Genomic DNA, 16,870 nt, shown 5'->3' on the forward strand with positions numbered 1-16,870 from the left:
ATAGCATAAAAACCACTACAGACCAACCTATTAATTCAAAACTCTATCGGGTCTCCCCAAAATATGAAGAAGAAATAAAGAAACAAATAATTTACATGGAAAACAACGGAATTATAAGAAAAAGTAAAAGCAAATATAGTTCTCCAATATGTGTCATACCTAAAAAAAGAGATAGCTCTGGAATTCAAAAGTATCGTATTTGTGTAGACTATAGGCGTTTAAACCAAGTAACCGTTCCAGATAAGTACCCAATACCTATCATGGACGCTGTATTAGACAAACTCGGTAAAGCCCAATATTTTACTACATTAGATTTAGCAAAAGGCTATCACCAAATTTTAATGGCAGAAGAAGATATAGAGAAAACAGCATTCATTTCACCAATGGGTTTATATGAATATGTTAGAATGCCTTTTGGGTTAAAAAATGCGACAGCCACATTTCAACGTTTAATGAATGAAATACTGAGGGATTATATATACAAAAGTTGTGTTGTATACATGGACGATATTTTGATATTTTCAACAACACTTGAGGAACATAAGATTGCTTTAGAAAACATTTTCAAAATACTTAGAAATCATAACTTAAAAATTCAACCAGACAAATGTTCCTTCATGAAACAATATACTGAATATTTAGGACACATTCTCACAAAGGAAGGGATTAAACCCAATCCACATAAAATAGAAGCAATAAAAGCAATGCAGCTACCTAAAACAGAAAAGCAATTGAAAGGATTTCTTGGTATAACAGGATTTTACAGAAAATTTATTAAGGACTATTCCAAAATAGCTTACCCAATGATCAGATATTTACAAAAAGGCACACAAATTAATACAAATGACCCACAGTTTATAGATGCCTTTGAAAACCTTAAAACACTTATAAGCTCACATCCAATCTTAAAATATCCAGAGTTTGATAAACCATTTACCATTACAACAGATGCCAGTGACTTCGCAATAGGTGCAGTATTGTCTCAACAAGAGCAACCAGTGGCATTCCTTTCAAGAACTTTAAATAAACACGAAAAAAATTACAGTACAATTGATATAGAATTTTTTATCCATTATACATGCAGTAAACTATTTTAGACACTATTTGATAGGTAATAAATTCCAAATTATAACAGATCATGCTCCGATAAAATATCTAAACTCAAAATACAAAGGGAAAGAAATGACAGCAAGACACCAAAGATGGATTTTAAAATTACAAGAATTCGATTATGACATAATATATTTGAAAGGAAAAGACAATAAAGTGGCAGATTTTTTAAGTAGACAGGAAACAGCTGAACTAATAAACAAGGATAAAACAAATGAGTCAAACTTTGAACTATCAGATACACAGCATTCAGCAGAGGAAGGAGGATTTACAAATTTCTATATAAAAGACGATATTGTAAACAAATATAAAACTCAGATAATAGTAACTTATACAACAACGGACAATATTAATATTCAGCATGGTAGAAAAATAATAGAAGTAAGCCCAGCAAAAACTAAATAAATAAAGCTTTTAATTCGTTAAAGAACAAAATATATTTTCCAAAGCTAAGAGACCATATTCAGTTGATAATTTCAAATTGTAAAAAATGTAAGGAAATTAAATATGACAGAAAACCAATCAAACCTAAGTTTCAATTCACAGAAACACCGGATGTTAAAAATCAAATTATACATTTAGACATATTTCATATAAAACATAAATCGTTTGTTACAATCATAGACAAGCTCACAAAATTCGCAGTCGCTTATAATATAACAGATAGAAACTGGAAAACTAAAATGGAAATTATGATTGAACACTTTGCCAAATTCAATAAGCCACATAAAATAATAATGGATAATGAATTTCGATCAGAACAGATAAAACAATACTTAAACCAAGAACAAATAGAAATCCATTATACAAAGCCAAATTCACATACAGGAAATGCAGACACAGAAAGACTACATTCTACTCTCATTGAAATAATAGCAGGAATAGATGATGATTTATCAATTTCATCCAAAATGCAATTAGCAATAACAGCTTATAATAACCGTTATCACTCTACAATAAAATGTACACCAAATTATGCAAAAAACATAGAAGATGAGGAAAAACTAAAAAACACTATTATCTAGCACAAAGAAAAAATTTTAAGCAAACAAAATAATACAAGAGAAGATTATGAGGAGGAAAGACAGGAAGGACCAATTAAAAACTATAAACGAGTTAGGCATAAGGATGAACCTTATTTTAGAATTACAACATTAAATAATATTCATCTATGTAATATAAAAAAGACCGTCAAAGCAGGAAAAAAATTAATTTCCAACAAAATACAGATTGACATCCTTGAAACAAAAAAATTTTTTTTCTCTTATCCTCAGATTTTCATAATTTTTTACGTTATAATGTGTGTTCAAGGCAGATTACAAATTGAACCAATTCAATCAAATGCAGGATATGCACCTATACAAACTTATTCCACGGAAATAGTTAATGAAACAGTAATTATACTACACATTATTAATATCGACCCTTTAAGTAATATAATAAATCAAATGGAGACAAACATTACAAATTTTAACATCACAGGAAAAAAGGAGCTATTAGCCGAAATAAATCTAATTAGAGCTAAAATAAAATCCATAACCCCAAACAACAGAATAAAAAGAGGAATGTTAAATATTGTAGGAACAACATACAAATGGCTTTTTGGAATTATGGATGATGAAGATAGAACAGATATTTTAGATCACCTTAACAATATTGACCAAAACAACCATAATATTATACAAGACATGAACCAACAAATTGTTATAAATACACATTTTAATAAAACAATACACAACTTAGCAGAAACAATTAAACAAGACAGAACAATAATCAAGGACATACTTACAAGCATGGACAATCAAAATCAAGAAATAGAAATGAAAATACTTCATAATGACCAAATGGGGAAATTAAAAAATATAGAATTCAAAATAAATTATATTCAGGAAAACATAGCATCAGCAAAAAATAATATAATCGTACCAGAAATTTTATCAGAAGAGGAAATAAATAATTTTGACATTGATTTTTATAAATTAAAGCTAATCCGTATGTGCATTTTAAAATATAAGAATAATTGCATCATAATCGCAATTAAAATCCCAAAATCATTTATAACCATAGATGTCAAGTTAATTATTCCTATACCAAATATAGATTATATACAAATAGACCAAGAAAATCAGTTAATTGTAGAAATAAATAATAAAACATTTACATATGAACCCAACAAAATTTTAAAAGAATTAAAATTAAGTAAAAGTTGTACCATTAATAATAATTGTAGGAATTTATTTTATTCACTATATTTATTTTGTAGTATTTTAGTTTATTTTAATGTAAAACTATTTATTTGATTATTTTAATTAGATTTAGTTGGAAATTAGTCGTCTTTACAGCTTCGCGTCGTTTCGTCTTTCGTCTTTTTTGCAACCGCTCTCGCTCGTCTTTTCGGTTCGACTGCCCGTCTTTAGCTCAATTCGCCTCGCTCAACAGAGTTGCCAGACCCAATCCCACAACTCGGCCATCCTAGTACGCATTCGCCTCGAATGCATCCTGGTCGTCTATGTCACAGGGAACCCACGGCTTCATATAGGCAGCGCAAGTCGTAGTTCGCCTAGGACCATCGTTGAACAATGTATCTTTGACCACGTCGTATGTATCTCTGGCCTTTACCATGGTAATGCGGTACGGACCTAAATATTTGGGCTTCAGCTTCAAACCTCCTCCAAGTTGGGTTCTTTTAATAGCTACCAGATCACCGACTTTGTATATGGAAGCAGGTCTGCGACGTAAACTGTAGGTCTTCTTATTTTCTTCTTGCATACGAAGGATCTGCTGCTTCGCTATATTCCGTAGATCATCTCTGTTGTCGTTAAAAATCTGAATCATCTCATCGTGAATTATTTCTTTCAGCTTAAGGTCGTCTTTTGTGTGCATCTTTGTACCAATCAGTAGTTCGAACGGCGGTGAATGTGTGCTTCTGCTGTACGTTGAGTTAATCGTTTGTTGCACTTTGCCGACAAATTTATACCATTTGCTAGGGTCTTCTATCGAAATCTTAGACAACACGGATATAAGAACAGCGTTAAGGCGTTCGACTTGTCCGTTCGCTTGTGGAAGACCAGTCGTAACTGCGTGAAGTTCGATATTTTCTGCCTTGCAATACTCTTTAAACTCTTCAGAAGTAAACGCAGAACCTCTGTCAGAAATAATTTGAACTGGATTTCCAAAAATTAAACTTTGTTGTTGTAGTCTTGTGATTACTTCCTTCGTAGATGTCGTTTTCGTCGGGTACAACCAGCAAAATTTTGTAAAGCCATCGATAACTGCAAGAATGTGCTTATACTGCTTGTGAGTTGACTCTAAGGGTCCAAGAAAATCGATGTGGAACGTCTGAAAGGGCAGTTCTTCTTTCGGCAGTGGATGCAGTTCTCCTTCTTTTTTACCAAGCTTTCGATTAAGTGTTATACATGGAATGCAGCATCTTATTTGGTGTTGTATTTTTTCTTCTAATTTTGGGATATAATACTCCTTTGCAATTATTTCCTTCGTCTTTTTCACAGAAAAGTGACCTCTTTCGTGAGCATGTTTAATAATTTCCCGTTGCAGAGTAGAGGGAACTACAATTAGTTCTTCATCATCAACCAACTTATAAAGTATGCCAGCTTTCATAAAATAGTTGTTATGAGAAGTTTTCTGAGCAAAGATATCGATTATAGCCTTCAATTGGTCGTCTTGTGCTTGGACATTCTTTAATTTACTGTGTATGTAATCTTCTTCTAATCATAACAGGGTAGCGACTAAGCGCATCCGCATGACGTATACGATTTCCTGCACGGTGCTCAACATCAAAATCAAATTCTTGAATCTCAAGAATCCATCGTGCGACTCTAGTGCACACATCTTTTTTATCCATCGTCTTTGCAAACGCATTACAATCGCTTATGACTTTAAAATGCATACCTAGAAGGTAAACTCGGAACTTACGAAATGCTTCAACTACCGCCAAAATCTCTAATTCGTAGCTAGTGAATTTTCTTTCCGCTTCAGTCGTCTTTTTGCTCATGTAGTATACAGGGTGCAATTCTTTATCATCAGGTAACTTTTGTAATAAAATTGCTCCGAAGCCATCAATCGATGCGTCTGTATGTACTTCTGTTTCAAACTTGGGGTTAAATATTTGCAAAACAGGTTTCTGTGTTATCAATTCTTTTAGCAAATTAAAAGATTTTATCTGACTTTCGTTGAATCTAAAAATTGCGTCGTTTTTTAATAAATCAGTAAGAGGCTTGGCTATAATCGAAAAATCTGCAATGAACTTGCGAAAATAACCAACCAGGCCAAGAAAAATTTGGAGCTGCTTTTGATTCATCGGCATAGGTAATTTTTTTACCGCTTTGGTCTTTGCGTCTGAGATACATATCTTCTGATTCTTTATAGTATGCCCCAAAAATTCTATTTCTCTCTTCAAAAAGCAACATTTCTTTAAGTTAATGACTAAACCATATTCTTCACATCGCTTCAAAACATTTCTCAGATTGGAGACGGCTTCTTCTTCAGTTTTACCAGGGATTATAATGTCGTCGACGTATGGAATAGCCGTACCAGCACGGGTTAAATCACGAAAAATGGCATTAACGTGTCTCTGAAATACCCCAGGGGAGTTCGTCAATCCAAAAGGAACTTTTAAAAACTGATACTGTCCGTTGTGTGTAACGAATGAGGTGAATCTTCGACTCTCTTTTTCAACATCTACATGGAAAAATCCATTCTTTAAATCGATTGTGCTGAAAACCGTTGCTCCTTGTAGCCGATCCAATTGATCTTCAATCAGAGGTAATGGAAAATGGTCTTTTACTATTACCTTGTTTATTCTTCTATAGTCAATGCACAGACGTGGAGTGCCATCGCGTTTTTTACTAATACGACCGGACTGCTGAATTCAGACTCGGATTGTTCTATTATTTCGTCTTTCAGCCACTGATCGACTTGGTCATCGATTATGCACCGTTCAGCAAAAGCGAATCTGCGTGGTCTCGAATAAATTGGACTATCGTCTTTTAATACAATACGCATTTCAACATTTGTCGATTTTAACTTTTCCGGCTTATAGTTTTTGATAAGTTCGTTCACTTCGCACTTTGTACTTTTCGATGCATTTGAGTCAATGTCAATTTCGTCGTTTTCGACCTTTATTCTCATTACCGAACTTAATTCCGTTTCATCATTATATTTCCCGATTTGTACGCCATCACGATTGATTTTTATTTCGGCTTGCTTACAAAAGTCTTCTCCCAAAATCACTTCAACATCTAGGAATTCAGATGATACCACTAAAAAAACCAAATCAAACTGTTCTTGGCTTACGGAAAGCCTTCCCGTAAACGAACCGATAGGTACCACTCTCTTTTTATCTCCGAAACCGTATAGAACTTTATCAACTTTAGCCAGCTTAGGTTTTTTCAAACGATTATAAATTGTTTCGGTTACGATATTATATTTGCTACCAGTATCAAGCAAGGCTATACACTTTTCATTGTTGATTGACACTTCTTTACACATAAACATATGATCAGCTGATATTTTATTAGTATTACGAACGTCTGTGCTATTTTCAGGCTTTTTATTTGGACAGTCTTTTGCTATGTGACCAAAATTATTGCAACCAAAACACTTTCTTCCTTTACTCTTATTGTCACAATTCTCAGATATATGTCCTTTTTGCCCACAGTTATAGCATTTTATACCACTTTCTTTATTTTCGTATTTCATTACACTTTCTTTTTTTGATTTGAACGTTCTTAGACTCACTCTTTTGATTACTCGACTTTTCCCGCATTTTTTCATAACATTTTATTTTCTCTTTAAACTCTTTTAGGTTATTAGCATTGTACAATATTGCTTTGTTCATACTCAAGTCATTAATTCCGTCAATTACATACTGCATAAGAGCACTGTTCTCTATATTACCCCGTGATGCCATCTCTTTCATTTTCAACAAATATTCTTGAACACTTTCACCTTTCTTTATTTTCCGTTCTGACAATTGCTTATGTAACTCCGCGCTATTTATTACTGTTTTAAACTCATTTAAAAGTGATTCTTTCAATGTCGACCAGTTTTTAATTCCGCGTTCACTCAGAATAAACATTTTAGCAAGTCCTTTAATAGCTCTTTTAGCAAAAACAAATTTTTGTAAACTATCCCATTGCATCAAGTCAGCCATGTCTTCGAAATCCTCAATCCATACTTCAACTGATAAAGTTTCATCGCCATGGAAAGGTCGTAAAGAGTCCTCAACGTCACGAAAACTCAAAGCGAACCTCGGTGGTGGCATGTTGACATTCACTGCATTTTGCGTATCAATATTGTTGGCCACGACTGTAGAGTTTGCCCGATTCGTTTTGTTTCGCATATTTTCGTTTGTTGCAGCTGTTCTAAAATTCGTTTCGTCGCTCACCACTGACAACATTTCGTCTTCGTCTTGCATATTGCCTACATCGCTCTTTCGCACTCATCGTCGTCATCTTCGTTTTGATCATTCTCTGTGTCAAGGTCAGCTAGCAAATTTCCAACTTGCAAATTGCGAAATAAATGGGAAGTTAGATTCGATTTATCATGCGATAAACCCAAAACGTTACAAATAATCACTAGATCGTTATTTGTTAAGTTCTTTTCCACATAAGACACTTTACTTTTATATAAATCGCTGTTGCAATCAAAATCAAACCCTTCAAACTTTCTCAATCTTTGGCGATTTGCACGATCGCCTTCTTCTTCGTAAATAAACTTGTGAAACAATGTAATATTAGATTTCTTTTCAGTTTTCAGTGCCTCTTGCACATTCCCAAAGTCTTCAAGTTTGCTCATAGTTCTTTCTCTTTCGCACACACACTAATATATATGTATATATACGTCGTTTGCCACGTCACCACAGTTATCGTCGTATTCAAACACTTTCTCGTCGTTCGTTGAAAATTTTTTACCGTTTATTTGCCGCTTTTTCGTCGTAAGCCGCCACTTTTTCGTCGTTTGATGCTAATTCTTATTCGTTTTGCGCTGTTTTTTTTTTTTTCTCGTCGTTTGATTCCACTGTTGCGTCGTTTTGTGTAAGTTTGTCTCTTTCTCACTCACTACTTTTTATTTCTTTATACATAGATAAGTTGAGCCATGCCTTCTTTGTAGGTTGAGTCATGCCTATTTTGTAGGTTGAGCCCCCATATTTGTAGGAATTTATTTTATTCACTATATTTATTTTGTAGTATTTTAGTTTATTTTAATGTAAAACTATTTATTTGATTATTTTAATTAGATTTAGTTGGAAATTAGTCGTCTTTACAGCTTCGCGTCGTTTCGTCTTTCGTCTTTTTTGCAACCGCTCTCGCTCGTCTTTCGGTTCGACTGCCGTCTTTAGCTCAATTCGCCTCGCTCAACAGAGTTGCCAGACCCAATCCCACATAATTTGCAAATTTGTGAAAATATTCGAAACAATATAAATTGAAGTATCGAAGAAATTGACGATGATACAATTATAATCAAAAATGCCAAGAATACAAAAATATATCAAAATTGCGATAAAAAGAAATATTATACTTAAGGGAAGTAACTTAATTCAATTCCGGGTAACTGTAAAATTCAAATTCTAAATGAAATATTTTTTATATTCAACACAAAACAGAATTTCACAGAAAAATTTTTTAATCCAACAGAACTATTGAATCAAACCTATAAAAACACAATTAACTTTGATCATGTAACCAATAGATAATTTTAGTCAATTTAAAAGAAATCACAGAACTTAAATACGAAAAGAAAATGACAAATGGCATATTTTTAACACTTTTTATTATTATTATTATTATATGTTTATCCATTTTATATACATATATACTGTAAAAAAGAAAAATATAAACATTAATGTAAACAGAATTCAGGAGAATTCAAATAAGTACTTGTTAGACGAGGGAGGAGTTATGCCATTAGCAACACTTCCTATAACAGCCGACCCAAGAGGTCTACACTCCACATTAATGTAAACATAAACAATACCATTCCATTAAACATAGAGTGTCACAAGATAAGTGACAGTTTCCCTAAACATAGAGTCGTACACAAGATAAATTATCAGCAACCACAAAATTATCAGCAACCACCAGCAGAAGCAATGAGTGTAGATAATATAAATGAGGAAGTAGTAAACAGCACAGATAATCAAGAGTTTTTTACCAACTAGCCTTGGATGAAAAAAAAATTTTTATAAAAGGAACAATAGAGGAAGATACTTATATTATTTTAGTAGATACAGGATCAACCATAAGCATTTTAAACACAACTAATGTACATAATTCCAAATACAAAATAATTGAAAAATATTCAAAAACCATACATACGATAAAGGGAAAAATAGAAAGTGACAGTTACTTAGTGAAAACAAAAGTGCCAAGGGAGTTTAAATATATAAATTATGCAAGAACAAAATGGGTGGCTATGCCCCTGGAAAAATCATATGATTTTCTATTGGGCATGGACTTCATTCAAAGGAATTTTGCAAATATTGATTTTCAAAACAAAATTATTAAACTTAACAATGGGGTCAAAATTCCATTCCTTTCCAAAAAATCAGAAGATGTTTGCGTAATGGAAGTAAGTGAAATTGATGATCTTAAGTTAAAAGAACTCAATACTGAGGAAGAACAAATAATAAGAAATCTTTCAAAAAAGTACGAAAAGTTATGTTTCAAAGAAGGGGATCACTTAACCAATACTAACACTATAGTTCATAGCATAAAAACTACTACAGACCAACCTATTAATTCAAAACTCTATCGGGTCTCCCCAAAATATGAAGAAGAAATAAAGAAACAAATAATTTACATGGAAAACAATGGAATTATAAGAAAAAGCAAAAGCAAATATAGTTCTCCAATATGTGTCATACCTAAAAAAAGAGATAGCTCTGGAATTCAAAAGTATCGTATTTGTGTAGACTATAGGCGTTTAAACCAAGTAACCGTTCCAGATAAGTACCCAATACCTATCATGGACGCTGTATTAGACAAACTCGGTAAAGCCAATATTTTACTACATTAGATTTAGCAAAAGGCTATCACCAAATTTTAATGGCAGAAGAAGATATAGAGAAAACAGCATTCATTTCACCAATGGGTTTATATGAATATGTTAGAATGCCTTTTGGGTTAAAAAAATGCGACAGCCACATTTCAACGTTTAATGAATGAAATACTGAGGGATTATATATACAAAAGTTGTGTTGTATACATGGACGATATTTTGATATTTTCAACAACACTTGAGGAACATAAGATTGCTTTAGAAAACATTTTCAAAATACTTAGAAATCATAACTTAAAAATTCAACCAGACAAATGTTCCTTCATGAAACAATATACTGAATATTTAGGACACATTCTCACAAAGGAAGGGATTAAACCCAATCCACATAAAATAGAAGCAATAAAAGCAATGCAGCTACCTAAAACAGAAAAGCAATTGAAAGGATTTCTTGGTATGACAGGATTTTACAGAAAATTTATTAAGGACTATTCCAAAATAGCTTACCCAATGATCAGATATTTACAAAAAGGCACACAAATTAATACAAATGACCCACAGTTTATAGATGCCTTTGAAAACCTTAAAACACTTATAAGCTCACATCCAATCTTAAAATATCCAGAGTTTGATAAACCATTTACCATTACAACAGATGCCAGTGACTTCGCAATAGGTGCAGTATTGTCTCAACAAGAGCAACCAGTTGCATTCCTTTCAAGAACTTTAAATAAACACGAAAAAAATTACAGTACAATTGATAAAGAATTTTTATCCATTATACATGCAGTAAACTATTTTAGACACTATTTGATAGGTAATAAATTCCAAATTATAACAGATCATGCTCCGATAAAATATCTAAACTCAAAATACAAAGGGAAAGAAATGACAGCAAGACACCAAAGATGGATTTTAAAATTACAAGAATTCGATTATGACATAATATATTTGAAAGGAAAAGACAATAAAGTGGCAGATTTTTTAAGTAGACAGGAAACAGCTGAACTAATAAACAAGGATAAAACAAATGAGTCAAACTTTGAACTATCAGATACACAGTGTTCGTGGAGGGGCGGAAGGATCCAAATAAATACAAGTAGTTGGCGGGTGCCAATTTCTTCTGGATATGGTGAGCGAGTGGTGAATTAAAAACGCGCGAAAACTTCGGTTAAATAAACTTATGCTTTATTAAATATTCACAGGGAGCCCGACACACACGAAATGGTTCGGGTTGAAAAAAAATGACAAATCGTAAAAGCAAAAGAACGGGTGTTCGGGTGAAGACCTCGATTCAGACTCCCTATGGCGATTTACCGGAGAACCCTTCGTCACCCTCCTCAGTATGACCGAATTCGGTTTTGGGAAAAACCCTACCCCTCACTCTCTGCTGTTCACCCGGTGGCGTGAACATACCGCCCCCTTGCAACAAGTTGCAATTGCCTCGCTGGACATGTCTAAGGATGGGGGATGGCAGCGTTCTGGATCGCCAAGACACGGGTGGAGATGGAGGGGGGAACTTTGGATGCAGATGGAGTAGGCGGCACGATGGCTGAAGACCTTTGGATAGAAGCCCGAATGAAAGGCGGGTGCTTTTCGGGTCTTTGCTCCTTGGGTTGGATGTACGCGACAGAGCTGTCGATGTGCAAGAGCGTGTGGTGTTCTGTGCTCCTGCAGGACCCATTGGAATGCTCATGAGCCAAACAGTTCGGGCAGTATCCGTTGCTTAAGACTACCCGTAGCCTGTCGTCAGCTCGTAGTCCTCGAAACTGTCGGCACTGACGGAGCGCGTGTACCCCTTGACAAACGCGGCACCTGAAGCAATTGGAACTGCGTTCTAAATCGGATGGTGCTGCTGTCCTTAGAGACATTTTCGGGCTGCTGGAGGAGGTGGACCGAGACCGTCTGGATTTTCCAGTAACGGATCCACAGAGAACCCATCCGAACATCGTCTCGATCCCCACGAAAGAATCACCAACATTCTTGATGATTCGTTCCCCAAGGATAGTGGGAAGGAGCTCGGCTCCAAGCACCAAATCCACAGGAGCTCTTTGGTGAAATAGCGGATCAGCGAGCGGAAGGTCAAGCGAATCCTGCTTCACCTTATTCGGGACGGCGCGGGACGGAAGTGCTTCAGCTACACTAGGCAGCACCACGGCGACTGCTTGGAACTGTCGCAGCGGTTCGTCAGGAGGAGAAATCTGTAGGCGGCACACTTTGTCGCCGCTACCAGCATCGCATTGCCCAATACCGCGAATGCTAGTTGATACTTTGCAGCTTGGAGGATTAATCAATTCAAACATTCTTTGGGAAATAAAGGACGCTTCGGATCCCACATCAATCAAAGCGCGGATTTGAAACTGCTTGCCACGATGATGAATAGTTACCCTTGCAGTACCCAGGAGGCCAGTGTTGCGAGTGGAGGCGAAGTAACTTCCCACGTTTACAGGAGGGCTGCTGGAAGAATCGGAGGACGCAGGATTCGGAATTATACAAGCATCACGTGCTGAGCTCTCTTGCACTTGAGCGGAAAAGGCCTGAGCTCGTGCCGTAGGTTTTCGGCTTAGCGGTCTGACCGCTAGAGTTTGGTTGAAAGACATCTGTGGCCTCTAGTACACGGTGGCGATCAGTTAGGAATCGATTCAGGTCGTCCCAGGATGAGACGGCGGTCTTATTTGGAACGGACTGTTCCCACAACAGAAGGGTGGATTTGGGCATTTTGCTCGTACAGATTGCTATGAGAAGGATATCCCAATTGTCTGTACAAGCCCCGGAAAGCTCAAGACCGGTTAAGCAACCTTGAATTGACGTCTGCAGTTCTCTCAAGGCTTTGCCAGACTCTTGTGTTACAGCTGGGATCTGTAGAAGCTGCTTGGCTTGGCTCATAATCAATAATCGATTATTTTCGTATCGCGCAGTGAGGTTATCCCACGCGGACTGGAACCCTTCATTGGTCAAGGGTGACCTAGAAACAATGGCTCTGGCTTCACCGCGAGTTTTGCAACTTAAGTGGTAAAGTTTCTCCACTTGTGTTAGGCTTGGATTATGGATAAAAATCGCGGTAAACAAATCACGGAATGTAGGCCAAGCCAGGCCGTCTCCGTTGAAGATTTCGACATCGCACGGGGGAACTGTGTGTCTTTGGTGGGTGGAATCGACGGAGAGCGTGACTGGTGGGGAAGCCATTTTCGCGGACAACTGCTCGATTCGCTCTCCAAACAAAGTCCCGCCTCGCACATATACCATATAACAATATTCATGTTTAGCTTTAATTGTAGCTATGTGCTTCGGACTATCTTCGTTCTTTTGAGCCGTCAAGGCTTTATAGCATCGTGAAAACTCTGCCTCGTTAATGCCTCGCACACGGCAACAAAGTCGGAAAGAGACATCGTAGAGTGTTCTCTGAGCTATTACGAATCGAATGGAAACAAATAACTTCGTGGAATTAGAGCTCTCAAGCGAGGAGATCGAAACGAAGCCGTAAGTGGACTGTATAATTGAAGTATAGAGGAGGAGTGAGAAAAAGAAATGACTCCTCTTTCTAATGAACACAATGAATAAGCATAGATAGCATAAATAAAATTAGAAGGATTTATAATTTTCCTCGCAGTTGTGTGAATAATTATAAGGATATATAATCACTTGGATATTAAAATTTATACAATGTGGAAAAATGTTTAAATTTATAAGAGTATTTAAAAGTATGGAAAAATTGAGACCAGTAGGATTGGGAGTGCCGAAAACTTTTGAATAAGGAAAAAAAACTCGGAATTAGTTTTCATTAAACGGACAAGATCAATTTCATGGATCCCTGAGGAAAAGATCAAAATGCACCAAGACAAGCCAAAATATTAATTCCATATAAATAAAGTTGTACTTATTTCTCTTTAGAAAATATTTTGCGAATTAAATTCAATCAGTCGATTGAAATATGTTTGCACAATAAGAAAATCACGAAGGAAAAAATGGATGTCGTGACCGAGTCACGGCTTGGCTCAAGTGTCAGCACTGATGAGACTTGAGTGTCAGCACTGATCGAGAGTCAGCTGTTCTGCCGTTGTTTATGTTTTGTGAGTTTAATTAATTGTAAATTGTTTAACGAGGATCACGATTTCCTACTTTAATTATGTAGGTTTCGAATTATTAAATTGCGGAAAGCCAATCGGAGTGGCTGCAATTAATTTTGTGTGGGTGAATTCAAATTGTATGTGGACATATGTATGTATGTGTGTTAATGTGTGCTTAACGCGGCAAAAGTATTACATGTGTATGTACCTATGTATGTACATACATATGTACTATGGATGTAAAAATTATTTGACATAAATAATTTATGCCGATGGACTAATGATCAGCCCGTGGAGTGTGCTGTACACTTTAAGTAAAGGTAAGTGGTACTTTATAAATTCTCGATTATTAAGCACCTCTACTTGCAGGTTAGAAAACAGCTGTTTTTACCTGTAGGAATGTATATGTGTGTATATATGTGTATATATAGGAATGTATATGTATACATATGTATGTATTGCTATGCAATTGGACTTTTGGACAATCCGAATTTCGAAGAATGGAAAAAAAAAAAATGCACTTCATAAACACAAAAATGATCGGGAAATACCATGTAACCCTTGGAACAGGTCAGGTATGTACATACAAGTATACAAAAGTGTGTAGGTCGCTATGGAAGAGCGGGAAACCTCACACTTTTATAAGTTTGTAATGGAATATAATGTGAATGAGATTTTTAATAAGAAATGTTGTACTTATCAGGAATTCCGCCGATGCAAGCTGGAATAGCGGAAGGATCCGGCTCGAAGGACCAATGTTCGTGGAGGGGCGGAAGGATCCAAATAAATACAAGTAGTTGGCGGGTGCCAATTTCTTCTGGATATGGTGAGCGAGTGGTGAATTAAAAACGCGCGAAAACTTCGGTTAAATAAACTTATGCTTTATTAAATATTCACAGGGAGCCCGACACACACGAAATGGTTCGGGTTGAAAAAAATGACAAATCGTAAAAGCAAAAGAACGGGTGTTCGGGTGAAGACCTCGATTCAGACTCCCTAAGGCGATTTACCGGAGAACCCTTCGTCACCCTCCTCAGTATGACCGAATTCGGTTTTGGGAAAAACCCTACCCCTCACTCTCTGCTGTTCACCCGGTGGCGTGAACACACAGCATTCAGCAGAGGAAGGAGGATTTACAAATTTCTATATAAAAGACGATATTGTAAACAAATATAAAACTCAGATAATAGTAACTTATACAACAACGGACAATATTAATATTCAGCATGGTAGAAAAATAATAGAAGTAAGCCCAGCAGAAACAGAAATTGAAATCGAAATCAAAATGCAAAATAATATAAATAAAGGAACAGTAGGAATTTTTTCAGAAGTTCCAGACTCAGAATATTATAAGATACAATGTATCTTAATGAACATTTTTTCACACTGTAATAATATAAAATTTTTTAAATGTACTAAGAGAGCTCAGGAAATTTCAAGCGAGGAAGAGTTACACAAACAAATAGCTATTTACCACACCAAAGATTCATTACATAGCGGAATAAATAAAGCTTTTAATTCGTTAAAGAACAAAATATATTTTCCAAAGCTAAGAGACCATATTCAGTTGATAATTTCAAATTGTAAAAAATGTAAGGAAATTAAATATGACAGAAAACCAATCAAACCTAAGTTTCAATTCACAGAAACACCGGATGTTAAAAATCAAATTATACATTTAGACATATTTCATATAAAACATAAATCGTTTGTTACAATCATAGACAAGCTCACAAAATTCGCAGTCGCTTATAATATAACAGATAGAAACTGGAAAACTAAAATGGAAATTATGATTGAACACTTTGCCAAATTCAATAAGCCACATAAAATAATAATGGATAATGAATTTCGATCAGAACAGATAAAACAATACTTAAACCAAGAACAAATAGAAATCCATTATACAAAGCCAAATTCACATACAGGAAATGCAGACACAGAAAGACTACATTCTACTCTCATTGAAATAATAGCAGGAATAGATGATGATTTATCAATTTCATCCAAAATGCAATTAGCAATAACAGCTTATAATAACCGTTATCACTCTAAAATGTACACCAAATTATGCAAAAAACATAGAAGATGAGGAAAAACTAAAAAACACTATTATCAAGCACAAAGAAAAAATTTTAAGCAAACAAAATAATACAAGAGAAGATTATGAGGAGGAAAGACAGGAAGGACCAATTAAAAACTATAAACGAGTTAGGCATAAGGATGAACCTTATTTTAGAATTACAACATTAAATAATATTCATCCATGTAATATAAAAAAGACCGTCAAAGCAGGAAAAAATTAATTTCCAACAAAATACAGATTGACATCCTTGAAACAAAAAATTTTTTTTTCTCTTATCCTCAGATTTTCATAATTTTTTACGTTATAATGTGTGTTCAAGGCAGATTACAAATTGAACCAATTCAATCAAATGCAGGATATGCACCTATACAAACTTATTCCACGGAAATAGTTAATGAAACAGTAATTATACTACACATTATTAATATCGACCCTTTAAGTAATATAATAAATCAAATGGAGACAAACATTAAAAATTTTAACATCACAGGAAAAAAGGAGCTATTAGCCGAAATAAATCTAATTAGAGCTAAAATAAAATCCATAACCCCAAACAACAGAATAAAAAGAGGAATGTTAAATATTGTAG

The sequence above is a fragment of the Drosophila tropicalis genome, unplaced genomic scaffold, assembly GCF_018151085.1.
Source record: "Drosophila tropicalis isolate 14030-0801.00 unplaced genomic scaffold, ASM1815108v1 contig_1033, whole genome shotgun sequence".
NCBI lineage: Eukaryota > Metazoa > Arthropoda > Insecta > Diptera > Drosophilidae > Drosophila > Drosophila tropicalis.